The sequence below is a fragment of the Cebus imitator genome, unplaced genomic scaffold (genome assembly GCF_001604975.1).
Source record: "Cebus imitator isolate Cc_AM_T3 unplaced genomic scaffold, Cebus_imitator-1.0 Scaffold1038, whole genome shotgun sequence".
Taxonomy (NCBI): Eukaryota; Metazoa; Chordata; class Mammalia; order Primates; family Cebidae; genus Cebus; species Cebus imitator.
The window spans coordinates 27,991-39,922 of NW_016108353.1; the positions used below are offsets into that span (position 1 = coordinate 27,991).

An 11,932-nucleotide genomic window follows, 5' to 3' on the forward strand; every position below is an offset into this window, starting at 1 on the left:
CACTGGGGAAAAGACAGTCTCTTCAATAAATCATGTTGGAAAAACTGGATATCCATATATAAAAAAATGAAACTAGGCCTCTATCTCTCACTGTATGCAGAAATCATATCAAAATGGATTAAAAACTCAAATCAAAGACCTCAAACTATGAAGTTATTACAAGAAAATGCTGGGGGAAAGCCTCCATGACACTGATCTGGGCAGAAATTTCTTGAGCAATACCCCACAAGCACAGATAACCAAAGCAAACATAAACAGATGGGATCACATCAAGTTAAAAAGCTTCTGCATAGCAACATGAACAATGAACAAAGTGAAGAGACAACCCACAGAATAGAAGAAAATATTTGCAAACTACCCATTTGACAAGGGATTAATAACCAGAATATATAAGGAGCTCAGATAACTCTACTGGAAAAAATTGAATAATCTGATTAAAAATGGCATAAAGATTGGAATAGACATTTCTCAAAAGAAGATATACAAACGGGAAACAGGCATATGAAAAGGTGCTCAACATCACTGGTCATCAGATAAATGCAAATCAAAACTACAATGAGATATAATCTTACCTCATTTAAAATGGGTTTTATCCCAAAGACAGGCAATAACAAATGCTGGCAAGGATGTGGAGAAAAGGGAACCCTTGTTTACTATGGTAGGAATAAAAATTAGTATAATCACTATGGAGAACAGTTTAGAGTTCCTCAAATACTAACCACTGAGCTACCATAAGATCAAGAAATCTCACTGCTGAGTATACATTAGAAAAGGTCACTTGCCATGACCAAGTGGGATTTATCCAGAATCCTGTCAGATAACATACAGAATCCAAAATCGTATCTATCAGATAAATGTAACAAAGATATTTAAATAATTTTAAAAAGAAAAGCAGTATATTGAAGAGATAGCTGCCCTCATTTCTTTGTTGCAGCATTGTTTACAGTAACAAAGATCTGAAAGCAACTCAAGTGTTCATCAACAGATTAATAAAGAAAATGTGGTACATATATACCATGGAATACTATGCAGCCATAAAAAGAATGAGTTCATGTCCTTTGCAGGGACATGGATGAAGCTGGAAACCATCATTCTCAGAAAATTAACATAGGAACAGAAAATGAAACACCACGTTATCACTCATAAGTGAGAGTTGAACAATGACAACACATGGACACAGGGAGGGAAAGAAACATCACACACTGGGGCCATTCAGGGTGTGGGGGCCTAGGGGACAGATAGCATTAGGAGAAATATCTAATGTAGAGGACAGGTTGATAGGTGCTGCAAACCACCATGGAGTGTACACTTATGTAACAAACCTGCACGTTCTGCACATATATCCCAAAACTTAAAGTATAATAATATTTTTTAAATAAACAAAAAAAAAGTAGGAAGGAAAAAGCTAAAATTTTGAGTTTTTATTAGTTTTCTCTTTGCTGGCTTGTTTTTATGTAATTGTTAACTTGTCATCAGTTTAAAACAATATATTATGTGATTTGCAAGCCTCATGGTAACCTCAAATAAAAAAAAAACCAAAAAACAAAAATAAAAAAAAATATATACAACAGATAACCCAAAAAAGCAAGAAATTAAAAGACAGCACCAGGGAAAATCACTTTCATTGAAAGGAAGATAGAAAGGAAAGGAGGGAAGAGAAGACAACAAAACAGCAGGAAACAAGAAAATGAAAGAAATAAATCAAGCAATAATAACATTGAATATAAGTGGACTAAAATCTCCAATCAAAAGAAATAGAGTGCCTGAGGAGAGGAAATGAAAATCGCAGATAGGAGGCAGGACTAAGTTGTAGCTCCTACTCAGGATAGAGCAGTGTGTGGAGATTCACATTATGAACTCTTGCTCCAAAACTACTGCATGAATATACAAGGAAAGCTAAGAGAATCCATAGACCCTTTGAAGAAAGCAAATTGCTCCTGCACGCCCCAGGAGACATCCCAAAACCTGTGAGTGCCCAAAATGTGAAAGTTTGAAAGGGGGATCATCTACCACTGAACACATACCCTCACTGGGGAACCTCAGGGTCCAGATCATGGGAGAAGGATTTGACCTTACCTGGAACTGAGATGATTTTAGAGCCGAGCAAAATGTAGGGGTCGAAGAAGCAGCGGGAAGTGCTCTGTGAGCTCTTGGCCCCCAAAGAAGTCATTTCTTACTTTGTCTTGCAGAGGTCTTTAAGGAGAGCTGCCAGAGGAACTGGGAAAAGACCACAGGAAGAAGAAAACTTCCAGCTGAACTTTGTAAAAAAAAATTCCACCTAACGTGAAGTTTCCTGGACAGAAATCAAGGGAGGAGGTAAATCCAGAATGCAGATACAACACAGAAGCCACAGCAGGTGGGAAAGCATGAAACCTGAAAGCCCTGCTTGCTTTCACAGCCAGAAGGCTGGTAGCCTGGGACAAGCTCTCAGCCCTGCTCAACTGCTACCTGAAAACCAACTTGGTGCTGTTGGGGGTGGAGCATGATGGAAGTGAGACTAGCCTTTTGGGCTGTGTGGGAGCTGGATTAAGCCTGTAATGGCTCTCTTTCCCCCAATTCCCTGACAACCTGCATGACACAGCAGAGGCAGCCATAATCTCCCTGGGAACATAACTCCATTGGCCTGAGAACAAGAGTGCCAGCCCCCACAGCAGCCACAACAGGCCCCACAAGGAGAGTCTGAGCTCAGACATGCCCAACCTTACCCTCATGTGATGGTCTTTCTCTACCCACTCTGGTAGCAAAAGACAAAGGACATATTAACTTGGGAGTTCTAGGTCTCCCCACCGCCCATTGCCTGATCACCCCTATACTACAACAACTGATGTTCTCTTGAAAGTGCCACCTCTTGGCAACCCAAACAGTACAAAACTAGTGCAATAAGCAAAACTACAACTAAGGACCCTTGCAGAGTCCATTTCACTCCACTGCCACCACCATCATAGTAGGTACAGCTATCCATGCCTGGGAGACCTGAAGACAGTTCACATCACAGGGCTATGTGCAGACCCCCCAACCCCCCACCACCAGTAGCAGCCAGGAGCCTGGTAGCTCTGCTGGGTGGCTAGATCCAGAAAAGAAATAATCACTGCAGTTTGGTTCTCAGAAAGCCACATCCCTAGGAAAAGGGGGAGAGTACTACAGCAATGAAGCACTCCATGGGACAAAAGAATCTGAACAGTTGCCCTTAAGACACAGATCTTCCCTCTGACATAGTCTACCCAAATGAGAAAAAAACCAGAAAAACAATTCTGGTAATAGGACAAAACAAGGTTCTTTAGCACTCTGACATGGTTTGGCTGTTTCCCCACCCAAATCTCATTCTGAATCATAGATCCCCCTAATTCCCATATGTTGTGGGAGGTACCTGGTGGGAGATAACTGAATCATGGGGGCAGTTTCCCCCATACTGTTCTTGTGGGAGTAAGTAACTGTCATGAGATCTGATGGTTTCATAAGAGGAAACCCACTTTGCTTGGTTCTCATTCTCTCTTGCTGCCACCAAGTAAGAAGTGTCTTTTGCCTCCTGTCATGATTGTAAGGCCTCCCCAGCCATGTGGAACTGTGAGCCCGTTAAACCCCATTTTCCCTATATATTACCCAGTCTCGGGTATGTCTTTATTACCAGCATGAGAACAGACTAATACAGTAAATTGCTACTGGTAGAGTAGAGTGCTACTGTAAAGATATCTAAAAATGTGAAAGTGACTTTGGAACTGGGTAACAGGGATAGGCTGGAACAGTTTGGAGGGCGCAGAAGAAGACAGAAAAATGTGGGGAAGTTTGAAACTTTCTAGCCTGTTGAATGGCTTTGACAAAAATGCTAATAATAATACAGACAATTAAATCCAGGCTGAAGTAGTCTCAAATGAAAACGAGGAACTTTTTGGGAACTGGAGTGAAGGTGACTCTTGCTATATTTTAGCAGAGACTGGCAACATTTTGCCCCTGTCCTAGTGATTTGTGAAACTTTGAACTTGAGGGAGATGATTTAGGGTATCAGGCAGAAAAAAATTTCTAAGCTGCAAAGCATTCAAGAGGTGACTTGGGTGCTTTTAAAAGCATTCCGTTTTAAAAGGGAAATAGGATAAAAGTTCAGAAAATGTGCAGCTTGATGATGTGATAGAAAAAAACCCATTTCCTCAGAAGAAATTCAAGCTGGCTGCAGAAATTTGCATAAGTAACAAGGAGCCAAATGTTAAATCGCCAAGAAAATGTTAATCACCAAGAACACGTCAGAGGCCTTTGTGAAAGCCCCTACCATTACAGACCAAGAGGCATAGAAAGAAAAAAAGGGTTTTGTGGGCTAGGCCCAGGGGCCCCCTGCTGTGTACAGCCTAGGGAATCGGTGCTTGGCATCCCAGCCACTCTAGCCATGGCTAAAAGGGGCCAAGATAAAGCTTGGGCTGTAGCTTCAGAGGGTGAAAGCCCCAAGCCCTGGCACCTTCCATGTGGTATTGAGATTCTGGGTGCACAGGAGTTAATAACTGAGGTTTGGGAACCTCCACCTAGATATCAGAGGAGGTATGGAAATGCCTGGATATTCAGGCAAAAGTTTGCTGCAGGGGTGGGGCTCTCATGGAGAACCTCTGCTAGGGCAATGTGGAAGGGAAATGTGGGGTTGAAGCCCCCATAGAGGCTCCCCACTGGGGCATTGCCTTTTGGAGTTGTGAGAAGGTCACTGTTCTACTGACTCCAGAATGGTAGATCCAACAGCTTGCACCATGCACCTGGAAAAGCTGCAGACATTCAATGCCAGCCTGTGAAAGCAGCTGGGAGGTAGGCTATACCCTGCAAAGCCACAGGAGCAGAGCTGTGTAAGACCATGGAAACCCACCTCTTGCATCAGTGTGACCTGGATGTGAAACATGAATTAAAAGATCATTTTGGAGATTAAGATTTGACTGCCCAGCTGGATTTTGGACTTACATGGGGGCTGTAGACCCTTTGTTTGGCCAATTTCACCCATTTGGAATGCCTGTATTTACCCAATGCCTGTACACAATTGTATCTAGGAAGTAAGTAACTTGCTTTTAATTTTACAGAATCATAGGCAGAAGGGACTTGCCTTGTCTCAGATGTGAGTTTGGACTGTGGACTTTTGAGGTAATGCTGAAATGAGTTGACTTTGGGGGACTGTTGGAAAGGCATGACTGGTTTTGAAATGTAAGAACATAAGATTTGGGAGGAACCAGGAGTGGATTGATATAGTTTGGCTGTGTTCCTACCCAAATCTCTTATTGAATTTTAGCTCCCATAATTCCCAAGTGTTGTGGGAGGGACTCAGTGGGAAATAATTGAATCACGGGGGCAGTTCCCCCATACTTCTCTCGTGGCAGTGAATAAGTCTCATGAGATCTGATGGTTTTATAAGGAAAATCCCTTTTGCTTGGTTCTCATTCTCTCTTGCTGCCACCACGTAAGAAGTGCCTTTTTCCTTCCACCATGATTGTGAGGCCTCCTCATCCATGTGGAACCGTGAGTCCATTAAACCTCTTTTTATTCATAAATTACCCAGTCTTGGGTATGTCTTTAATAGCGGCGTAAGAACAGGTTAATACACACTGCCCAAAAGACACAATAAATCATCAGCAATAGATCCAAATAAAGAAGAAATCCCTGTATTGCCAGAAAAAGAATTCAGAAGGATGATTATTAAGCTAATCAAGGAGGCAACAGAAAAAGGTGAAGTCCAACTTAATGAAATAAAAAAAAAATCATACAAGATATGAAGGGGAAAATCTGCAGTAAAATAAACAGCATAAATAAAAAAATAATCACAACTTCTGAAAATAAAGGATATACATAGAGAAATGCAAAATATACTGGAGGGTATCAGAAATAGAAACTAACAAGCGAAAAAAAAGAACTTCAGAGCGCAAAGACAAGGTTTTGAATTAACCCAATCCAACAAAAACAAAACTAAAATAATTTTTTAAAAAAGAAAAAAACCTCCAAAAAAACTGGGATTGTAATGACCAAACTTAAGAATAATTGGTGTTCTTGAGGAAAAAGAGAAACCTAAAAGTTTGGAAAACCTATTTGAGGGAATAATTGAGGAAAACTTCCCCAGCCTTGTAGAGATCAAGACATCCAAACACAAGAAGCTCAAAGAACAACTGAAAAATTCATTGCAAAAAGATAATTGGCTAGGCACATAGTCATCAGTTTATCTAAAGTCAAGACACAGGAGAAAATCTTCAGAGATGCCAAGCAAAAGCATGAGGTAACCCATTTTAAAAAAATACCTATCATTAACAGCAGATTTCTCAGCAGAAACCCTACAAGCAAGGGTGTGGGGCCCTACCTTCAGCCTCCTTCAACAAAACAATTATCAGCCAAGAATTTTGCATCCAGTGAAACTAAGTTTCATAAATGAAGTAAAGATACAGTATTTTTCAGATAAACAAATGCTAAGTGAATTCACCAGCACCAATCGGCCACTATAAGAACTGCTAAAAGCTCTAAATCTCTAAACATATTCTTGAAATATGCCAAAATAGAACCTCCTTAAAGCATAAAGCTTACAGAACCTATACACACACACACAAACAAACACACACACACACACACATATATATATACACACACATATATATATAAACACAACAAATTAAAACACACACACACACACACACACACACACACACACACACACGGTATTCAGGCAACAAGTAGCATGATGAACAGAATAGTATCTCACATCTCAATACTAACATTGAGTGTAAATGGCCTAAAAAACTAAAAATAATTCTACAATATGATCCAACAATCCCACTGCTTGGTATACACCCAAAACAAAGAAAATTGGTATACTGAGAAGATATCTGCACTATCATGTTTATTGCAGCACTATTCACAGTAGTCAAAATTTGGAAGGAATCTAAGTGTCCATCAACAGATAAATAAGAAAAATGTACATATACACAATAAAGTACTATTCTATCATGAAAAATAATAATATCCTGTCATTGGCAACAAATGATGGAACTGCAGGTCATTATGTTAAGTAAAATAAGTCAGGAAAAGAAGACAAATTTTGCATGCTCTCACTTATTTGTGGGAGTTAAAAATTAAAACAATCAAATTCATGAAGATAGTAGAATGAAGATTACCAGAGGGTGGGAAGAGAAAGATGGGAGTGGGAACGGTTAATGGGTAAAAAAAAATTAATTAGATAGAATAATACCTACTATTTGTTAGCACAACAGAGTGACTACAGCCAACAATAATTTATTGTAAATTTTGAAATAACTGAAAGAGTATAATTGAATTGTTTATAAAATAATTTTATTTGAAAATGGTAGAATTTGTCATTATTTTCTTTTTTAATATACTTTTAAGTTCGAGGTATGTGTACAAGGTTGTTACACAGGTATATGTGTGTCATGGGGAATTGTTGTACAGATTATTTCATTGCCCTAGTATTAAATCTAGTACCTATGAGTTATTTATCCTGATCCTCTCCATCCTCCTACCCTCCACCCTCCAATAGGCCTCAGTGTGTGTTATTTCCCTGTATGTGTCCATGTGTTCTCATTATTTAGTTCCCACTTATAGGTGAGAACATGCAGTATTTGGTTTTCTGTTCCTGAATTGGTTTGCCAAGGACAATGGCCTCCAACCCCATCCATGTCATTAAAAGGACATAATCTCATTCCATTTTATGGCTATATATTATTCCATGGTATATATGTACCACATTTTCTTTACCCAGTCTATAATTGATGGGCATTTCGGTTGATTTCCTACTACTGTGAATAGTGTTGCAGTGAACATCCACAGGCGTGTGTCTTTAAAATGGAACAATTTATATTCCTTTGGGCATATACCTAGTAATGACATTGTTGGGTGAAATAATATTTCTGTCTTTAGGTCTCTGAGGAATCACCATACTGTCTTCCATAATTGTTGACCTAGTTTACGCTTCCACCAACAGTGTATAATCATTTTTCTTCACAACATCACCAGCATCTGTTTTTTGTTTATTTTTATTTTTTAATAATAGGCATTTTGACTGGTGTCACACGCTATCCCATTGTTGTTTTGATGTGTATTACTCTAATGATCAGTGAGTGATGTAGAGCTTCTTTTCATGTAATTTTTGGCTGCCTGTAAGTTGTCATTTGAGAAATGTCTGTTCATGTCCTTTGCCCACTTTTTAATGTGTGTGTGTGTGTGTGTGTGTGTGTGTGTATGTGTGTGTGTTTTGTAAATCTGTGGAAGTTCCTTAAAGATGCTAGATAGTAGGGTCCAGGCTGCAGTAAGCCGTGATTGTGCCACTGCACTCAGCCTGGGTGACAGAGGAAGACTCTATCTCTTAAAAAAAATAAAATAAAAATAAAAAATAGACTGGGGAATCCAAGATGGCTGAATACGAACAGCTTTGGAGTTCAGTTCCCAGTGAGAACAATGCAAAGGGTGAGTGAACACCACATTTCCAAACGAGTTATTACTGCCCACAGACTAGGAGACTCCCAGGCTGAAAAGTGCCAGGAGTTTCCAGCACAGCTGTTTCAGCTGATGCAGCACGCTTCTGCACAAAAACTCACACTAATCTGGGCGGCCATATCAACTGGTGCCTGGAATGCCTGGGGGACAGAGCCACTTATTCAACTGAAAAAAAAGGGGGTCTGAAACAGGGAGCCAGGTGATCAGGCTCGGCGGGTCCTATCCCCACAAAGACCAGCAATCTGAAATGCTCTGGATTGAGAGTTTTGCAGCAAGCACAACTGGACCGGGGACAGTCCAGCTCCATTAGGGGAAGAGCATCCACCATTACAGAGGCAGTCTGCCACTACCAAGGCAATCCGCCACTACCGAGGCAGTCCGCCATTACTGACACAGTCCACCATTACCAAGGCAGTCTGCCATTATAGAGGCAGTCCACCATTACTGAGGCCGTTCTAACTATACTTCTATAAACAAAACCACAGGGAAGCTCACGTAGCAGCTGGGCAGAGCCCACAGCAGCTCAGCAAAGACTCTGCTGGCAGATTGTAACTATGCTATCTCATTGTTGGGCAGGACAGCTCTGAAAAAAGGCAGCAGCACATCAGGAACTTATAAATAAAGCCCCAAGATAGAGCACCAGGGGAAAAAGGTGGTTATGAGTTCCACTGCAGCAGAGATAAACAGAGCTGCCCAGCAGCTTTGAACAGAATAATGGAGCTCACAGGTCAGCACTTGAGCTCTTATAAGGGACAGACTGTCTCCTCAAACAGCTCCCCATCCCCTGTATATCCAAAGAGTCACCTCATAAAGGAGAGCTCAGGCTGACATCTGGCAGGTATCCTTCTGGGACAAAGACAACAGAAGAAGAAACTTGCAGAAACCCTTACTGTTCTGCAGCCGCCACAGGTGATCCCTAGGCAACCAAGGTCTGAAGTCGAGTTCCAGCAGTCCAACAGCAGAGGGGATTGGCTGTTAGAAGGAAAACTAAAAAACAGAAAGAAATACCTTCATCATCAACAAAAAGGACATCTACTCAGAGACCCCATCAGAAAGTCACCAACTACAAAGACCACAGGTAGATAAACCCACAAAGATGGGAAGAAACCAGTGCAAAAAGGATGAAAACACCCAAAACCAGCACGCCTCTCCTCCTCCAAGGGATCACAGCACATCACCAGCAAAGGAACAAAGCAGGATGGAGAATGAGTCTGATGAATTGACAGAAACAGGATTCAGAAGATGGGTAATAACAAACTTCTCTGAGCTAAAAGAACAAGTTCTAACCCAATGCAAAGAAACTAAAAACTTTGAAAAAGGTTTGAAGAAACGCTAATGAGAATAAACAGCGTAGAGAAGAATATAAATGACTTAATGGAGCTGAAAAACACAACATGAGAACTTCGTGAAGCATACACAAGTTTCAATAGCCAAATCGACCAAGCAGAAGAAAAGATATCAGAGATTGAAGATCAACTCAATGAAATAAAATGAGAAGGCAAGATTAGAGAAAAAAGAATGAAAAAAAAAATGAACAAAGCCTCCAAGAAATATGGGATTACGCAAAAAGACCTACTCTATGTTTGATAGGTGTACCTGAATGTGACAGAGAGAATGAATCTGAGCTGGAAAACACTTTAGGATATTATCCAGGAGAACGTCCCCAACCTTGCAAGACAGGCCAATACTCAAGTCTAGGAAATACAGAGAATACCACAAAGATATTCCTAAAGAGGAGCAACCCCAAGGCACGTAATCACCAGATTCACCAGGGTTGAAATGAAGGAAAAAATGCTAAGGGCAGCCACAGAGAAAGATCGGGTTAACCACAAAGGGAAACATCAGACTCATAGCAGATCTCTCGGAAGAAACCTTACAAGCCAGGAGAGGGTGGGGGCCAATAATCAACATCCTTAAAGAAAAGAAATTTCATATCCAGCCAAACTAAGCTTCATAAGTGAAGGAAAAATAAAATCCTTTATGATCAAGCAATTACTGAGAGATTTTGTCACCACCAGACCTTCCTTACAAGAGCTGCAGAAAGAAGCACTAAACATAGAAAGGAACAACCACTACCAGCCATTCCAAAAATGTACTAAATGGTAAAAAGCATCAACACAATGAAGAAACTGTGTCAAATAATGAGAAAAACAACCAGCTACCATCAAAATGGTACAATCCAATTCACACATAACAATATTAACCTTAAATGTAAATAGGCTAAATGCCCCAATCAAAAGACACAGACTGGCAAATTGGATGAAAAGTCAAAAACCATCAGTGTACTGTATCCAGGACACCCATCTCATGAGCAAGGATACACACAGGCTCAAAATAAAGGGATAGAGGAAGACTTACCAAGCAAATGGAGAAAAAAAATAAAAATAAAAAGCAGGAGTTGCAATCCTAGTCTCTGACAAAATAGACTTAAATCAACAAAGATCAAAAGAGACAAATACGGGCATTACATAATGGTAAAAGAATCAATGCAACAAGAAGAACTAACGATCCTAAATATATATGCACCCAATACAGGAGGATCCATATACACAAAGCAAGTTCTTAAGGACGTACAAAGAGACTTACACTCCCTCAAAATAATAGTGGGAGACTTTAACACTTCACTATCAATATTAGACAGATCAACAAGACAGAAAATTAGCAAGGATATCCAGGACCTGAACTCAGATCTGGACCAAGTGGACCTAATAGACATCTACAGACCTCTCCATCCCAAATCCAGAGAATATACATTCTTCTCAGCATCATATCACACCTACTCTAAAACTGACCACATAATTCGAAGTAAATCACTCCTCAGCAAATGCAAAATAATGGAAATCATAACAAACACTCTCTCAGACCACAGTGCAACCAAATTAGAACTCAGGTTTAAGAAACTAACTCAGAACAGCACAACTTCATGGAAACTGAACAACTGGCTCTTGAATGTTGACTGGATAAACAATGAAATATAGGCAGAAATAAAGATGTTCTTTGAAACCAACGAAAACAAAGATACAACATACCAGAATCTCTGGGATACATTTAAAGCAATGTCTAGAGGATAAATTATAGCAATAAATACCGATATGAGGAGCAAGGAAATATCTAAAATCGACACTCTATCATCAAAATTGAAAGAGCTAGAGGCACAAGATCAAAAAAACTCAAAAGCTAGCAGAAAACAAGAAATAACTAAGATTGGAGCAGAACTGAAGGAGACAGAGACACAAAAAACCCTTCAAAAAAAATCAATAAATCCAGGAGCTGGTTTTTTTTTTAAAAGATCAACAAAAGAGACTGCTAGGCAGATTAATAAAAAAGAAAAGAGAAAACAATGATACAGATGTAATAAAAAAACGATAAAGGGGATATCACCACCAATTCCATAGAAATACAAACTACCATCAGAGATTACTACAAACAACTCTATGCACACAAACCAGTAAACCTGGAAGAAATGGATAAATTCCTGGAC

At 39.9% G+C, this 11,932-nt stretch overlaps 1 long non-coding RNA gene across 1 annotated transcript in view; it reads right to left on the reverse strand.

The window, feature by feature from the left end:
- Nucleotides 1-1,519: 1,519 nt before the first annotated feature.
- Nucleotides 1,520-11,932, reverse strand: part of LOC108298682 — a 52,006-nt gene continuing 41,593 nt past the window's right edge. Inside the window, exon 3 of the long non-coding RNA XR_005198793.1 lies at nucleotides 1,520-2,217. This is a non-coding gene — a long non-coding RNA (uncharacterized LOC108298682). The remainder of the gene's footprint in view (nucleotides 2,218-11,932) is intronic.